The 17,841-nt window shown below is 44.9% G+C and overlaps 4 non-coding genes across 4 annotated transcripts; all 4 read right to left on the bottom strand.

Annotated features, from left to right (window-relative positions):
• Positions 1-10,547: 10,547 nt before the first annotated feature.
• Positions 10,548-10,619, bottom strand: TRNAG-CCC (transfer RNA glycine (anticodon CCC)). Its single transcript has one exon. It is a non-coding gene; the product is annotated as a tRNA-Gly (tRNA).
• A 1,527-nt stretch (positions 10,620-12,146) lies between these two features.
• Positions 12,147-12,218, bottom strand: TRNAG-CCC (transfer RNA glycine (anticodon CCC)). Its single transcript has one exon. It is a non-coding gene; the product is annotated as a tRNA-Gly (tRNA).
• A 1,516-nt stretch (positions 12,219-13,734) lies between these two features.
• TRNAG-CCC (transfer RNA glycine (anticodon CCC)) lies at positions 13,735-13,806 on the bottom strand. The gene has a single exon. It is a non-coding gene; the product is annotated as a tRNA-Gly (tRNA).
• Positions 13,807-16,932: 3,126 nt separating this feature from the next.
• On the bottom strand, positions 16,933-17,004 carry TRNAG-CCC (transfer RNA glycine (anticodon CCC)). The gene has a single exon. It is a non-coding gene; the product is annotated as a tRNA-Gly (tRNA).
• Between the last annotated feature and the right edge of the window lie 837 nt (positions 17,005-17,841).

Raw genomic sequence — 17,841 nt, 5'->3', positions numbered from 1 at the left:
TGGTTCTCAGAAGAAAAAACAAGAAATATTATAGCAGAGGATGGTTTTGATCCATCGACCTCTGGGTTATGGGCCCAGCACGCTTCCGCTGCGCCACTCTGCTCCCTTGTAAAAGTGTTCTCTTTATGCAGAGGAGGAGCTTTCAGCGAAGTGGCGAGGGATTGGTGGGTCTCGCTCCTCATTTGCCTAAGCATGCTGCAATGTATGCTGGGTGCAGAAAATCTTCATCTTCTCGTCTCACAGTCAGTCATAACTGAAAGTGCAGACCCTCTTGGGAACTAGCAGTTTCAGGCCTTTACCAAGATAGCAGCTCTCTAACCCTCTCCTCTCTCTTTGATCCTAGCGCTAGCATGCTCAGGATTTGATTTTAACTGGGAGCCAGAGATCTACCCGGTGAGGGCGAGGCTTTTGAGCGTTTGGGAGCGTTCGGGACGTGAGGACGTTGGACAGGAAATGTTGCCATCTTGAAATATCCAACCTTCCTGCTGTCGTGAGAGGCTCTTTCCATGGACATCTGCCTCTTGGAGTCCTCTCAACTTGCTCTCTGATATAACATTTTGTGAGCTGCATTTACATCCGATGGCTACAAGGTGGCGCTGCATTCAGGTGAGAGAACAAGTGTGCACAAAATCGTTGGGGACTTTTGCCAGATTCATCGGTGGATCTTGCCTACTTTTATTCACATGCTAGATATTGCCTAGAAATGCTTTTTAATATAGAGATGCTAGAGTTAGAATGTCTGGTCGGGGTTCAGCCCTTTCATTGTCTACCGCCCGCAACATATTTATTACCAGCACATGTGAGTGGTGACTCTGCTTTTTGGAAAATAGCATCTAATAGGACAATCAATGTAGCAGATGGGGCGATCGAGATGCCTGCCTAAGTATTTCATTTTTTTTTTTAATTTAACGTCTGATTAATCTGTTCATGATATTTCCGTTTTGTGACATGTTGCATTAAAACAAATCCTGCTTGGAGAACATATAAAAATTTGCACTGCATTGGCCGGGAATCGAACCCGGGTCAATTGCTTGGGAAGCAGCTATGCTCACCACTATACCACCAACGCCCTATGATGTGGTTGCTCTCGGTTCTAAAGATTACAACCCCGAGTTCAATGACTATCTTGCACCAGTTTCAATGGTGCATTTGGTTTAGATACCAACATGAAAAGCAGTAGAAAGTTTCTTGTAGAGGGTAAGGAACTGGGGATTGAAACCAAGACCAAATCTGTGCAGAAGAGAAGAAATGGAAAGCAGTAGTACAAATAGTGGAAATGAACATATTTAGGCAGCATTGGAAGCAAAGCAGCGAAGAGAAAGAGAGTGCCTTCCATGAAATGGCCAGGAGAATGATAAGAGCAGAACGAAAAGGCAAGAATGACATTCAAAGCATGCCCAGAAAAACGTGTGACGGTCCCACCAGTCATTTATGCTTATAATTGGGTATCTTTACTTTCAAAGTATGGGGTTGATCCTTTGGCGATCACTCCCTTGTATTTCAGCAGAGACAGATAGTTGAGAAGTCTTTTCTCACATAGCTAGCACAAGCCTGCGCTTTTCCTTGCTGGTAGCGTGGAAATGACAGATTGGTTCTCAGAAGAAAAAACAAGAAATATTATAGCAGAGGATGGTTTCGATCCATCGACCTCTGGGTTATGGGCCCAGCACGCTTCCGCTGCGCCACTCTGCTCCCTTGTAAAAGTGTTCTCTTTATGCAGAGGAGGAGCTTTCAGCGAAGTGGCGAGGGATTGGTGGGTCTCGCTCCTCATTTGCCTAAGCATGCAGCAATGTATGCTGGGTGCAGAAAATCTTCATCTTCTCGTCTCACAGTCAGTCATAACTGAAAGTGCAGACCCTCTTGGGAACTAGCAGTTTCAGGCCTTTACCAAGATAGCAGCTCTCTAACCCTCTCCTCTCTCTTTGATCCTAGCGCTAGCATGCTCAGGATTTGATTTTAACTGGGAGCCAGAGATCTACCCGGTGAGGGCTTGCCTGGTGTGAGGCATTTGAGCGTTTGGGAGCGTTCGGGACGTGAGGACGTTGGACAGGAAATGTTGCCATCTTGAAATATCCAACCTTCCTGCTGTCGTGAGAGGCTCTTTCCATGGACATCTGCCTCTTGGAGTCCTCTCAACTTGCTCTCTGATATAACATTTTGTGAGCTGCAGTTACATCCGATGGCTACAAGGTGGCGCTGCATTCAGGTGAGAGAACAAGTGTGCACAAAATCGTTGGGGACTTTTGCCAGATTCATCGGTGGATCTTGCCTACTTTTATTCACATGCTAGATATTGCCTAGAAATGCTTTTTAATATAGAGATGCTAGAGTTAGAATGTCTGGTCGGGGTTCAGCCCTTTCATTGTCTACCGCCCGCAACATATTTATTACCAGCACATGTGAGTGGTGACTCTGCTTTTTGGAAAATAGCATCTAATAGGACAATGAATGTAGCAGATGGGGCGATCGAGATGCCTTTCATTTTTTTTTTAATTTAACGTCTGATTAATCTGTTCATGATATTTCCGTTTTGTGACATGTTGCATTAAAACAAATCCTGCTTGGAGAACATATAAAAATTTGCACTGCATTGGCCGGGAATCGAACCCGGGTCAACTGCTTGGGCAGCAGTTATGCTCACCACTATACCACCAATGCCCTATGATGTGTTTGCTCTCGGTTCTAAAGATTACAACCCAGAGTTCAATGACTATCTTGCACCAGTTTCAATGGTGCATTTGGTTTAGATACCAACATGAAAAGCAGTAGAAAGTTTCTTGTAGAGGGTAAGGAACTGGGGATTGAAACCAAGGCCAAATCTGTGCAGAAGAGAAGAAATGGAAAGCAGTAGTACAAATAGTGGAAATGAACATATTTAGGCAGCATTGGAAGCAAAGCAGCGAAGAGAAAGAGAGTGCCTTCCATGAAATGCCCAGGAGAATGATAAGAGCAGAACGAAAAGGCAAGAATGACATTCAAAGCATGCCCAGAAAAACGTGTGACGGTCCCACCAGTCATTTATGCTTATAATTGGTTATCTTTAGTTTCAAAGTATGGGGTTGATCCTTTGGCGATCACTCTCTTGTATTTCAGCAGAGACAGATAGTTGAGAAGTCTTTTCTCACATAGCTAGCACAAGCCTGCGCTTTTCCTTGCTGGTAGCGTGGAAATGACAGATTGGTTCTCAGAAGAAAAAACAAGAAATATTATAGCAGAGGATGGTTTCGATCCATCGACCTCTGGGTTATGGGCCCAGCACGCTTCCGCTGCGCCACTCTGCTCCCTTGTAAAAGTGTTCTCTTTATGCAGAGGAGGAGCTTTCAGAGAAGTGGCGAGGGATTGGTGGGTCTCGCTCCTCATTTGCCTAAGCATGCTGCAATGTATGCTGGGTGCAGAAAATCTTCATCTTCTCGTCTCACAGTCAGTCATAACTGAAAGTGCAGACCCTCTTGGGAACTAGCAGTTTCAGGCCTTTACCAAGATAGCAGCTCTCTAACCCTCGCCTCTCTCTTTGATCCTAGCGCTAGCATGCTCAGGATTTGATTTTAACTGGGAGCCAGAGATCTACCCGGTGAGGGCGAGGCTTTTGAGCGTTTGGGAGCGTTCGGGACGTGAGGACGTTGGACAGGAAATGTTGCCATCTTGAAATATCCAACCTTCCTGCTGTCATGAGAGGCTCTTTCCATGGACATCTGCCTCTTGGAGTCCTCTCAACTTGCTCTCTGATATAACATTTTGTGAGCTGCAGTTACATCCGATGGCTACAAGGTGGCGCTGCATTCAGGTGAGAGAACAAGTGTGCACAAAATCGTTGGGGACTTTTGCCAGATTCATCGGTGGATCTTGCCTACTTTTATTCACATGCTAGATATTGCCTAGAAATGCTTTTTAATATAGAGATGCTACAGTTAGAATGTCTAGTCGGGGTTCAGCCCTTTCATTGTCTACCGCCCGCAACATATTTATTACCAGCACATGTGAGTGGTGACTCTGCTTTTTGGAAAATAGCATCTAATAGGACAATGAATGTAGCAGATGGGGCGATCGAGATGCCTGCCTAAGTATTTCATTTTTTTTTTAATTTAACGTCTGATTAATCTGTTCATGATATTTCCGTTTTGTGACATGTTGCATTAAAACAAATCCTGCTTGGAGAACATATAAAAATTTGCACTGCATTGGCCGGGAATCGAACCCGCGTCAACTGCTTGGGAAGCAGCTATGCTCACCACTATACCACCAACGCCCTATGATGTGGTTGCTCTCGGTTCTAAAGATTACAACCCCGAGTTCAATGACTATCTTGCACCAGTTTCAATGGTGCATTTGGTTTAGATACCAACATGAAAAGCAGTAGAAAGTTTCTTGTAGAGGGTAAGGAACGGGGGATTGAAACCAAGGCCAAATCTGTGCAGAAGAGAAGAAATGGAAAGCAGTAGTACAAATAGTGGAAATGAACATATTTAGGCAGCATTGGAAGCAAAGCAGCGAAGAGAAAGAGAGTGCCTTCCATGAAATGCCCAGGAGAATGATAAGAGCAGAACGAAAAGGCAAGAGTGACATTCAAAGCATGCCCAGAAAAACGTGTGACGGTCCCACCAGTCATTTATGCTTATAATTGGGTATCTTTACTTTCAAAGTATGGGGTTGATCCTTTGGCGATCACTCTCTTGTATTTCAGCAGAGACAGATAGTTGAGAAGTCTTTTCTCACATAGCTAGCACAAGCCTGCGCTTTTCCATGCTGGTAGAGTGGAAATGACAGATTGGTTCTCAGAAGAAAAAATAAGAAATATTATAGCAGAGGATGGTTTCGATCCATCGACCTCTGGGTTATGGGCCCAGCACGCTTCCGCTGCGCCACTCTGCTCCCTTGTAAAAGTGTTCTCTTTATGCAGAGGAGGAGCTTTCAGCGAAGTGGCGAGGGATTGGTGGGTCTCGCTCCTCATTTGCCTAAGCATGCTGCAATGTATGCTGGGTGCAGAAAATCTTCATCTTCTCGTCTCACAGTCAGTCATAACTGAAAGTGCAGACCCTCTTGGGAACTAGAAGTTTCAGGCCTTTACCAAGATAGCAGCTCTCTAACCCTCTCCTCTCTCTTTGATCCTAGCGCTAGCATGCTCAGGATTTGATTTTAACTAGGAGCCAGAGATCTACCCGGTGAGGGCTTGCCCGGTGTGAGGCTTTTGAGCGTTTGGGAGCGTTCGGGACGTGAGGACATTGGACAGGAAATGTTGCCATCTTGAAATATCCAACCTTCCTGCTGTCGTGAGAGGCTCTTTCCATGGACATCTGCCTCTTGGAGTCCTCTCAACTTGCTCTCTGATATAACATTTTGTGAGCTGCAGTTACATCCGATGGCTACAAGGTGGCGCTGCATTCAGGTGAGAGAACAAGTGTGCAGAAAATCGTTGGGGACTTTTGCCAGATTCATCGGTGGATCTTGCCTACTTTTATTCACATGCTAGATATTGCCTAGAAATGCTTTTTAATATAGAGATGCTAGAGTTAGAATGTCTGGTCGGGGTTCAGCCCTTTCATTGTCTACCGCCCGCAACATATTGATTACCAGCACATGTGAGTGGTGACTCTGCTTTTTGGAAAATAGCATCTAATAGGACAATGAATGTAGCAGATGGGGCGATCAAGATGCCTGCCTAAGTATTTCATTTTTTTTTTAATTTAACGTCTGATTAATCTGTTCATGATATTTCCGTTTTGTGACATGTTGCATTAAAACAAATCCTGCTTGGAGAACATATAAAATTTTGCACTGCATTGGCCGGGAATCGAACCCGGGTCATCTGCTTGGGAAGCAGCTATGCTCACCACTATACCACCAACGCCCTATGATGTGGGTGCTCTCGGTTCTAAAGATTACAACCCCGAGTTCAATGACTATCTTGCACCAGTTTCAATGGTGCATTTGGTTTAGATACCAACATGAAAAGCAGTAGAAAGTTTCTTGTAGAGGGTAAGGAACTGGGGATTGAAACCAAGGCCAAATCTGTGCAGAAGAGTAGAAATGGAAAGCAGTAGTACAAATAGTGGAAATGAACATATTTAGGCAGCATTGGAAGCAAAGCAGCGAAGAGAAAGAGAGTGCCTTCCATGAAATGCCCAGGAGAATGATAAGAGCAGAACGAAAAGGCAAGAATGACATTCAAAGCATGCCCAGAAAAACGTGTGAAGGTCCCACCAGTCATTTATGCTTATAATTGGGTATCTTTACTTTCAAAGTATGGGGTTGATCCTTTGGCGATCACTCTCTTGTATTTCAGCAGAGACAGATAGTTGAGAAGTCTTTTCTCACATAGCTAGCACAAGCCTGCGCTTTTCCTTGCTGGTAGCGTGGAAATGACAGATTGGTCCTCAGAAGAAAAAACAAGAAATATTATAGCAGAGGATGGTTTCGATCCATCGACTTCTGGGTTATGGGCCCAGCACGCTTCCGCTGCGCCACTCTGCTCCCTTGTAAAAGTGTTCTCTTTATGCAGAGGAGGAGCTTTCAGCGAAGTGGCGAGGGATTGGTGGGTCTCGCTCCTCATTTGCCTAAGCATGCTGCAATGTATGCTGGGTGCAGAAAATCTTCATCTTCTCGTCTCACAGTCAGTCATAACTGAAAGTGCAGACCCTCTTGGGAACTAGCAGTTTCAGGCCTTTACCAAGATAGCAGCTCTCTAACCCTCTCCTCTCTCTTTGATCCTAGCGCTAGCATGCTCAGGATTTGATTTTAACTGGGAGCCAGAGATCTACCCGGTGAGGGCGAGGCTTTTGAGCGTTTGGGAGCGTTCGGGACGTGAGGACATTGGACAGGAAATGTTGCCATCTTGAAATATCCAACCTTCCTGCTGTCGTGAGAGGCTCTTTCCATGGACATCTGCCTCTTGGAGTCCTCTCAACTTGCTCTCTGATATAACATTTTGTGAGCTGCAGTTACATCCGATGGCTACAAGGTGGCGCTGCATTCAGGTGAGAGAACAAGTGTGCACAAAATCGTTGGGGACTTTTGCCAGATTCATCGGTGGATCTTGCCTACTTTTATTCACATGCTAGATATTGCCTAGAAATGCTTTTTAATATAGAGATGCTACAGTTAGAATGTCTAGTCGGGGTTCAGCCCTTTCATTGTCTACCGCCCGCAACATATTTATTACCAGCACATGTGAGTGGTGACTCTGCTTTTTGGAAAATAGCATCTAATAGGACAATGAATGTAGCAGATGGGGCGATCGAGATGCCTGCCTAAGTATTTCATTTTTTTTTTAATTTAACGTCTGATTAATCTGTTCATGATATTTCCGTTTTGTGACATGTTGCATTAAAACAAATCCTGCTTGGAGAACATATAAAATTTTGCACTGCATTGGCCGGGAATCGAACCCACGTCAACTGCTTGGGAAGCAGCTATGCTCACCACTATACCACCAACGCCCTATGATGTGGTTGCTCTCGGTTCTAAAGATTACAACCCCGAGTTCAATGTCTATCTTGCACCAGTTTCAATGGTGCATTTGGTTTAGATACCAACATGAAAAGCAGTAGAAAGTTTCTTGTAGAGGGTAAGGAACTGGGGATTGAAACCAAGGCCAAATCTGTGCAGAAGAGAAGAAATGGAAAGCAGTAGTACAAATAGTGGAAATGAACATATTTAGGCAGCATTGGAAGCAAAGCAGCGAAGAGAAAGAGAGTGCCTTCCATGAAATGCCCAGGAGAATGATAAGAGCAGAACGAAAAGGCAAGAGTGACATTCAAAGCATGCCCAGAAAAACGTGTGACGGTCCCACCAGTCATTTATGCTTATAATTGGGTATCTTTACTTTCAAAGTATGGGGTTGATCCTTTGGCGATCACTCTCTTGTATTTCAGCAGAGACAGATAGTTGAGAAGTCTTTTCTCACATAGCTAGCACAAGCCTGCGCTTTTCCTTGCTGGTAGCGTGGAAATGACAGATTGGTTCTCAGAAGAGAAAACAAGAAATATTATAGCAGAGGATGGTTTCGATCCATCGACCTCTGGGTTATGGGCCCAGCACGCTTCCGCTGCGCCACTCTGCTCCCTTGTAAAAGTGTTCTCTTTATGCAGAGGAGGAGCTTTCAGCGAAGTGGCGAGGGATTGGTGGGTCTCGCTCCTCATTTGCCTAAGCATGCTGCAATGTATGCTGGGTGCAGAAAATCTTCATCTTCTCGTCTCACAGTCAGTCATAACTGAAAGTGCAGACCCTCTTGGGAACTAGCAGTTTCAGGCCTTTACCAAGATAGCAGCTCTCTAACCCTCTCCTCTCTCTTTGATCCTAGCGCTAGCATGCTCAGGATTTGATTTTAACTAGGAGCCGGAGATCTACCCGGTGAGGGCTTGCCCGGTGTGAGGCTTTTGAGCGTTTGGGAGCGTTCGGGACGTGAGGACATTGGACAGGAAATGTTGCCATCTTGAAATATCCAACCTTCCTGCTGTCGTGAGAGGCTCTTTCCATGGACATCTGCCTCTTGGAGTCCTCTCAACTTGCTCTCTGATATAACATTTTGTGAGCTGCAGTTACATCCGATGGCTACAAGGTGGCGCTGCATTCAGGTGAGAGAACAAGTGTGCAGAAAATCGTTGGGGACTTTTGCCAGATTCATCGGTGGATCTTGCCTACTTTTATTCACATGCTAGATATTGCCTAGAAATGCTTTTTAATATAGAGATGCTAGAGTTAGAATGTCTGGTCGGGGTTCAGCCCTTTCATTGTCTACCGCCCGCAACATATTTATTACCAGCACATGTGAGTGGTGACTCTGCTTTTTGGAAAATAGCATCTAATAGGACAATGAATGTAGCAGATGGGGCGATCGAGATGCCTGCCTAAGTATTTCATTTTTTTTTTAATTTAACGTCTGATTAATCTGTTCATGATATTTCCGTTTTGTGACATGTTGCATTAAAACAAATCCTGCTTGGAGAACATGTAAAAATTTGCACTGCATTGGCCGGGAATCGAACCCGGGTCAACTGCTTGGGAAGCAGCTATGCTCACCACTATACCCTCAACGCCCTATGATGTGGGTGCTCTCGGTTCTAAAGATTACAACCCCGAGTTCAATGACTATCTTGCACCAGTTTCAATGGTGCATTTGGTTTAGATACCAACATGAAAAGCAGTAGAAAGTTTCTTGTAGAGGGTAAGAAACTGGGGATTGAAACCAAGGCCAAATCTGTGCAGAAGAGTAGAAATGGAAAGCAGTAGTACAAATAGTGGAAATGAACATATTTAGGCAGCATTGGAAGCAAAGCAGCGAAGAGAAAGAGAGTGCCTTCCATGAAATGCCCAGGAGAATGATAAGAGCAGAATGAAAAGGCAAGAATGACATTCAAAGCATGCCCAGAAAAACGTGTGACGGTCCCACCAGTCATTTATGCTTATAATTGGGTATCTTTACTTTCAAAGTATGGGGTTGATCCTTTGGCGATCACTCTCTTGTATTTCAGCAGAGACAGATAGTTGAGAAGTCTTTTCTCACATAGCTAGCACAAGCCTGCGCTTTTCCTTGCTGGTAGCGTGGAAATGACAGATTGGTCCTCAGAAGAAAAAACAAGAAATATTATAGCAGAGGATGGTTTCGATCCATCGACCTCTGGGTTATGGGCCCAGCACGCTTCCGCTGCGCCACTCTGCTCCCTTGTAAAAGTGTTCTCTTTATGCAGAGGAGGAGCTTTCAGCGAAGTGGCGAGGGATTGGTGGGTCTCGCTCCTCATTTGCCTAAGCATGCTGCAATGTATGCTGGGTGCAGAAAATCTTCATCTTCTCGTCTCACAGTCAGTCATAACTGAAAGTGCAGACCCTCTTGGGAACTAGCAGTTTCAGGCCTTTACCAAGATAGCAGCTCTCTAACCCTCTCCTCTCTCTTTGATCCTAGCGCTAGCATGCTCAGGATTTGATTTTAACTGGGAGCCAGAGATCTACCCGGTGAGGGCGAGGCTTTTGAGCGTTTGGGAGCGTTCGGGACGTGAGGATGTTGGACAGGAAATGTTGCCATCTTGAAATATCCAACCTTCCTGCTGTCATGAGAGGCTCTTTCCATGGACATCTGCCTCTTGGAGTCCTCTCAACTTGCTCTCTGATATAACATTTTGTGAGCTGCAGTTACATCCGATGGCTACAAGGTGGCGCTGCATTCAGGTGAGAGAACAAGTGTGCACAAAATCGTTGGGGACTTTTGCCAGATTCATCGGTGGATCTTGCCTACTTTTATTCACATGCTAGATATTGCCTAGAAATGCTTTTTAATATAGAGATGCTACAGTTAGAATGTCTAGTCGGGGTTCAGCCCTTTCATTGTCTACCGCCCGCAACATATTTATTACCAGCACATGTGAGTGGTGACTCTGCTTTTTGGAAAATAGCATCTAATAGCACAATGAATGTAGCAGATGGGGCGATCGAGATGCCTGCCTAAGTATTTCATTTTTTTTTAATTTAACGTCTGATTAATCTGTTCATGATATTTCCGTTTTGTGACATGTTGCATTAAAACAAATCCGGCTTGGAGAACATATAAAAATTTGCACTGCATTGGCCGGGAATCGAACCCGGGTCAACTGCTTGGGAAGCAGCCATGCTCACCACTATACCACCAACGCCCTATGATGTGGGTGCTCTCGGTTCTAAAGATTACAACCCCGAGTTCAATGACTATCTTGCACCAGTTTCAATGGTGCATTTGGTTTAGATACCAACATGAAAAGCAGTAGAAAGTTTCTTGTAGAGGGTAAGGAACTGGGGATTGAAACCAAGGCCAAATCTTTTCAGAAGAGAAGAAATGGAAAGCAGTAGTACAAATAGTGGAAATGAACATATTTAGGCAGCATTGGAAGCAAAGCAGCGAAGAGAAAGAGAGTGCCTTCCATGAAATGCCCAGGAGAATGATAAGAGCAGAACGAAAAGGCAAGAATGACATTCAAAGCATGCCCAGAAAAACGTGTGACGGTCCCACCAGTCATTTATGCTTATAATTGGGTATCTTTACTTTCAAAGTATGGGGTTGATCCTTTGGCGATCACTCTGTTGTGTTTCAGCAGAGACAGATAGTTGAGAAGTCTTTTCTCACATAGCTAGCACAAGCCTGCGCTTTTCCTTGCTTGTAGCATGGAAATGACAGATTGGTTCTCAGAAGAAAAAACAAGAAATATTATAGCAGAGGATGGTTTCGATCCATCGACCTCTGGGTTATGGGCCCAGCACGCTTCCGCTGCGCCACTCTGCTCCCTTGTAAAAGTGTTCTCTTTATGCAGAGGAGGAGCTTTCAGCGAAGTGGCGAGGGATTGGTGGGTCTCGCTCCTCATTTGCCTAAGCATGCTGCAATGTATGCTGGGTGCAGAAAATCTTCATCTTCTCGTCTCACAGTCAGTCATAACTGAAAGTGCAGACCCTCTTGGGAACTAGCAGTTTCAGGCCTTTACCAAGATAGCAGCTCTCTAACCCTCTCCTCTCTCTTTGATCCTAGCGCTAGCATGCTCAGGATTTGATTTTAACTGGGAGCCAGAGATCTACCCGGTGAGGGCTTGCCTGGTGTGAGGCTTTTGAGCGTTTGGGAGCGTTCGGGACGTGAGGACGTCGGACAGGAAATGTTGCCATCTTGAAATATCCAACCTTCCTGCTGTCGTGAGAGGCTCTTTCCATGGACATCTGCCTCTTGGAGTCCTCTCAACTTGCTCTCTGATATAACATTTTGTGAGCTGCAGTTACATCCGATGGCTACAAGGTGGCGCTGCATTCAGGTGAGAGAACAAGTGTGCACAAAATCGTTGGGGACTTTTGCCAGATTCATCGGTGGATCTTGCCTACTTTTATTCACATGCTAGATATTGCCTAGAAATGCTTTTTAATATAGAGATGCTAGAGTTAGAATGTCTCGTCGGGGTTCAGCCCTTTCATTGTCTACCGCCCGCAACATATTTATTACCAGCACATGTGAGTGGTGACTCTGCTTTTTGGAAAATAGCATCTAATAGGACAATGAATGTAGCAGATGGGGCGATCGAGATGCCTGCCTAAGTATTTCATTTTTTTTTTTATTTAACGTCTGATTAATCTGTTCATGATATTTCCGTTTTGTGACATGTTGCATTAAAACAAATCCTGCTTGGAGAACATATAAAAATTTGCACTGCATTGGCCGGGAATCGAACCCGGGTCAACTGCTTGGGAAGCAGCTATGCTCACCACTATACCACCAACGCCCTATGATGTGTTTGCTCTCGGTTCTAAAGATTACAACCCCGAGTTCAATGACTATCTTGCACCAGTTTCAATGGTGCATTTGGTTTAGATACCAACATGAAAAGCAGTAGAAAGTTTCTTGTAGAGGGTAAGGAACTGGGGATTGAAACCAAGGCCAAATCTGTGCAGAAGAGAAGAAATGGAAAGCAGTATTACAAATAGTGGAAATGAACATATTTAGGCAGCATTGGAAGCAAAGCAGCGAAGAGAAAGAGAGTGCCTTCCATGAAATGCCCAGGAGAATGATAAGAGCGGAACGAAAAGGCAAGAATGACATTCAAAGCATGCCCAGAAAAACGTGTGACGGTCCCACCAGTCATTTATGCTTATAATTGGGTATCTTTACTTTCAAAGTATGGGGTTGGTCCTTTGGCGATCACTCTCTTGTATTTCAGCAGAGACAGATAGTTGAGAAGTCTTTTCTCACATAGCTAGCACAAGCCTGCGCTTTTCCTTGCTGGTAGCGTGGAAATGACAGATTGGTTCTCAGAAGAAAAAACAAGAAATATTATAGGAGAGGATGGTTTCTATCCATCGACCTCTGGGTTATGGGCCCAGCACGCTTCCGCTGCGCCACTCTGCTCCCTTGTAAAAGTGTTCTCTTTATGCAGAGGAGGAGCTTTCAGCGAAGTGGCGAGGGATTGGTGGGTCTCGCTCCTCATTTGCCTAAGCATGCTGCAATGTATGCTGGGTGCAGAAAATCTTCATCTTCTCGTCTCACAGTCAGTCATAACTGAAAGTGCAGACCCTCTTGGGAACTAGCAGTTTCAGGCCTTTACCAAGATAGCATCTCTCTAACCCTCGCCTCTCTCTTTGATCCTAGCGCTAGCATGCTCAGGATATGATTTTAACTGGGAGCCAGAGATCTACCCGGTGAGGGCGAGGCTTTTGAGCGTTTGGGAGCGTTCGGGACGTGAGGACGTTGGACAGGAAATGTTGCCATCTTGAAATATCCAACCTTCCGGCTGTCATGAGAGGCTCTTTCCATGGACATCTGCCTCTTGGAGTCCTCTCAACTTGCTCTCTGATATAACATTTTGTGAGCTGCAGTTACATCCGATGGCTACAAGGTGGCGCTGCATTCAGGTGAGAGAACAAGTGTGCACAAAATCGTTGGGGACTTTTGCCAGATTCATCGGTGGATCTTGCCTACTTTTATTCACATGCTAGATATTGCCTAGAAATGCTTTTTAATATAGAGATGCTACAGTTAGAATGTCTAGTCGGGGTTCAGCCCTTTCATTGTCTACCGCCCGCAACATATTTATTACCAGCACATGTGAGTGGTGACTCTGCTTTTTGGAAAATAGCATCTAATAGGACAATGAATGTAGCAGATGGGGCGATCGAGATGCCTGCCTAAGTATTTCATTTTTTTTTTAATTTAACTTCTGATTAATCTGTTCATGATATTTCCGTTTTGTGACATGTTGCATTAAAACAAATCCTGCTTGGAGAACATATAAAAATTTGCACTGCATTGGCCGGGAATCGAACCCGGGTCAACTGCTTGGGAAGCAGCTATGCTCACCACTATACCACCAACGCCCTATGATGTGGTTGCTCTCGGTTCTAAAGATTACAACCCCGAGTTCAATGACTATCTTGCACCAGTTTCAATGGTGCATTTGGTTTAGATACCAACATGAAAAGCAGTAGAAAGTTTCTTGTAGAGGGTAAGGAACTGGGGATTGAAACCAAGGCCAAATCTGTGCAGAAGAGAAGAAATGGAAAGCAGTAGTACAAATAGTGGAAATGAACATATTTAGGCAGCATTGGAAGCAAAGCAGCGAAGAGAAAGAGAGTGCCTTCCATGAAATGCCCAGGAGAATGATAAGAGCAGAACGAAAAGGCAAGAATGACATTCAAAGCATGCCCAGAAAAACGTGTGACGGTCCCACCAGTCATTTATGCTTATAATTGGGTATCTTTACTTTCAAAGTATGGGGTTGATCCTTTGGCGATCACTCTGTTGTGTTTCAGCAGAGACAGATAGTTGAGAAGTCTTTTCTCACATAGCTAGCACAAGCCTGCGCTTTTCCTTGCTTGTAGCGTGGAAATGACAGATTGGTTCTCAGAAGAAAAAACAAGAAATATTATAGCAGAGGATGGTTTCGATCCATCGACCTCTGGGTTATGGGCCCAGCACGCTTCCGCTGCGCCACTCTGCTCCCTTGTAAAAGTGTTCTCTTTATGCAGAGGAGGAGCTTTCAGCGAAGTGGCGAGGGATTGGTGGGTCTCGCTCCTCATTTGCCTAAGCATGCTGCAATGTATGCTGGGTGCAGAAAATCTTCATCTTCTCGTCTCACAGTCAGTCATAACTGAAAGTGCAGACCCTCTTGGGAACTAGCAGTTTCAGGCCTTTACCAAGATAGCAGCTCTCTAACCCTCGCCTCTCTCTTTGATCCTAGCGCTAGCATGCTCAGGATTTGATTTTAACTGGGAGCCAGAGATCTACCCGGTGAGGGCTTGCCTGGTGTGAGGCTTTTGAGCGTTTGGGAGCGTTCGGGACGTGAGGACGTTGGACAGGAAATGTTGCCATCTTGAAATATCCAACCTTCCTGCTGTCGTGAGAGGCTCTTTCCATGGACATCTGCCTCTTGGAGTCCTCTCAACTTGCTCTCTGATATAACATTTTGTGAGCTGCAGTTACATCCGATGGCTACAAGGTGGCGCTGCATTCAGGTGAGAGAACAAGTGTGCACAAAATCGTTGGGGACTTTTGCCAGATTCATCGGTGGATCTTGCCTACTTTTATTCACATGCTAGATATTGCCTGGAAATGCTTTTTAATATAGAGATGCTACAGTTAGAATGTCTAGTCGGGGTTCAGCCCTTTCATTGTCTACCGCCCGCAACATATTTATTACCAGCACATGTGAGTGGTGACTCTGCTTTTTGGAAAATAGCATCTAATAGGACAATGAATGTAGCAGATGGGGCGATCGAGATGCCTGCCTAAGTATTTCATTTTTTTTTTAATTTAACGTCTGATTAATCTGTTCATGATATTTCCGTTTTGTGACATGTTGCATTAAAACCAATCCTGCTTGGAGAACATATAAAAATTTGCACTGCATTGGCCGGGAATCGAACCCACGTCAACTGCTTGGGAAGCAGCTATGCTCACCACTATACCACCAACGCCCTATGATGTGGTTGCTCTCGGTTCTAAAGATTACAACCCCGAGTTCAATGTCTATCTTGCACCAGTTTCAATGGTGCATTTGGTTTAGATACCAACATGAAAAGCAGTAGAAAGTTTCTTGTAGAGGGTAAGGAACTGGGGATTGAAACCAAGGCCAAATCTGTGCAGAAGAGAAGAAATGGAAAGCAGTAGTACAAATAGTGGAAATGAACATATTTAGGCAGCATTGGAAGCAAAGCAGCGAAGAGAAAGAGAGTGCCTTCCATGAAATGCCCAGGAGAATGATAAGAGCAGAACGAAAAGGCAAGAGTGACATTCAAAGCATGCCCAGAAAAACGTGTGACGGTCCCACCAGTCATTTATGCTTATAATTGGGTATCTTTACTTTCAAAGTATGGGGTTGATCCTTTGGCGATCACTCTCTTGTATTTCAGCAGAGACAGATAGTTGAGAAGTCTTTTCTCACATAGCTAGCACAAGCCTGCGCTTTTCCTTGCTGGTAGCGTGGAAATGACAGATTGGTTCTCAGAAGAGAAAACAAGAAATATTATAGCAGAGGATGGTTTCGATCCATCGACCTCTGGGTTATGGGCCCAGCACGCTTCCGCTGCGCCACTCTGCTCCCTTGTAAAAGTGTTCTCTTTATGCAGAGGAGGAGCTTTCAGCGAAGTGGCGAGGGATTGGTGGGTCTCGCTCCTCATTTGCCTAAGCATGCTGCAATGTATGCTGGATGCAGAAAATCTTCATCTTCTCGTCTCACAGTCAGTCATAACTGAAAGTGCAGACCCTCTTGGGAACTAGCAGTTTCAGGCCTTTACCAAGATAGCAGCTCTCTAACCCTCTCCTCTCTCTTTGATCCTAGCGCTAGCATGCTCAGGATTTGATTTTAACTAGGAGCCGGAGATCTACCCGGTGAGGGCTTGCCCGGTGTGAGGCTTTTGAGCGTTTGGGAGCGTTCGGGACGTGAGGACATTGGACAGGAAATGTTGCCATCTTGAAATATCCAACCTTCCTGCTGTCGTGAGAGGCTCTTTCCATGGACATCTGCCTCTTGGAGTCCTCTCAACTTGCTCTCTGATATAACATTTTGTGAGCTGCAGTTACATCCGATGGCTACAAGGTGGCGCTGCATTCAGGTGAGAGAACAAGTGTGCAGAAAATCGTTGGGGACTTTTGCCAGATTCATCGGTGGATCTTGCCTACTTTTATTCACATGCTAGATATTGCCTAGAAATGCTTTTTAATATAGAGATGCTAGAGTTAGAATGTCTGGTCGGGGTTCAGCCCTTTCATTGTCTACCGCCCGCAACATATTTATTACCAGCACATGTGAGTGGTGACTCTGCTTTTTGGAAAATAGCATCTAATAGGACAATGAATGTAGCAGATGGGGCGATCGAGATGCCTGCCTAAGTATTTCATTTTTTTTTTAATTTAACGTCTGATTAATCTGTTCATGATATTTCCGTTTTGTGACATGTTGCATTAAAACAAATCCTGCTTGGAGAACATGTAAAAATTTGCACTGCATTGGCCGGGAATCGAACCCAGGTCAACTGCTTGGGAAGCAGCTATGCTCACCACTATACCACCAACGCCCTATGATGTGGGTTCTCTCGGTTCTAAAGATTACAACCCCGAGTTCAATGACTATCTTGCACCAGTTTCAATGGTGCATTTGGTTTAGATACCAACATGAAAAGCAGTAGAAAGTTTCTTGTAGAGGGTAAGAAACTGGGGATTGAAACCAAGGCCAAATCTGTGCAGAAGAGTAGAAATGGAAAGCAGTAGTACAAATAGTGGAAATGAACATATTTAGGCAGCATTGGAAGCAAAGCAGCGAAGAGAAAGAGAGTGCCTTCCATGAAATGCCCAGGAGAATGATAAGAGCAGAATGAAAAGGCAAGAATGACATTCAAAGCATGCCCAGAAAAACGTGTGACGGTCCCACCAGTCATTTATGCTTATAATTGGGTATCTTTACTTTCAAAGTATGGGGTTGATCCTTTGGCGATCACTCTCTTGTATTTCAGCAGAGACAGATAGTTGAGAAGTCTTTTCTCACATAGCTAGCACAAGCCTGCGCTTTTCCTTGCTGGTAGCGTGGAAATGACAGATTGGTCCTCAGAAGAAAAAACAAGAAATATTATAGCAGAGGATGGTTTCGATCCATCGACCTCTGGGTTATGGGCCCAGCACGCTTCCGCTGCGCCACTCTGCTCCCTTGTAAAAGTGTTCTCTTTATGCAGAGGAGGAGCTTTCAGCGAAGTGGCGAGGGATTGGTGGGTCTCGCTCCTCATTTGCCTAAGCATGCTGCAATGTATGCTGGGTGCAGAAAATCTTCATCTTCTCGTCTCACAGTCAGTCATAACTGAAAGTGCAGACCCTCTTGGGAACTAGCAGTTTCAGGCCTTTACCAAGATAGCAGCTCTCTA

This window comes from Triturus cristatus, chromosome 11 (genome assembly GCF_964204655.1).
Source record: "Triturus cristatus chromosome 11, aTriCri1.1, whole genome shotgun sequence".
NCBI lineage: Eukaryota > Metazoa > Chordata > Amphibia > Caudata > Salamandridae > Triturus > Triturus cristatus.
Note: the sequence above shows the minus strand (reverse complement) of the source record. Positions and strands in the feature narration are given on the sequence as shown.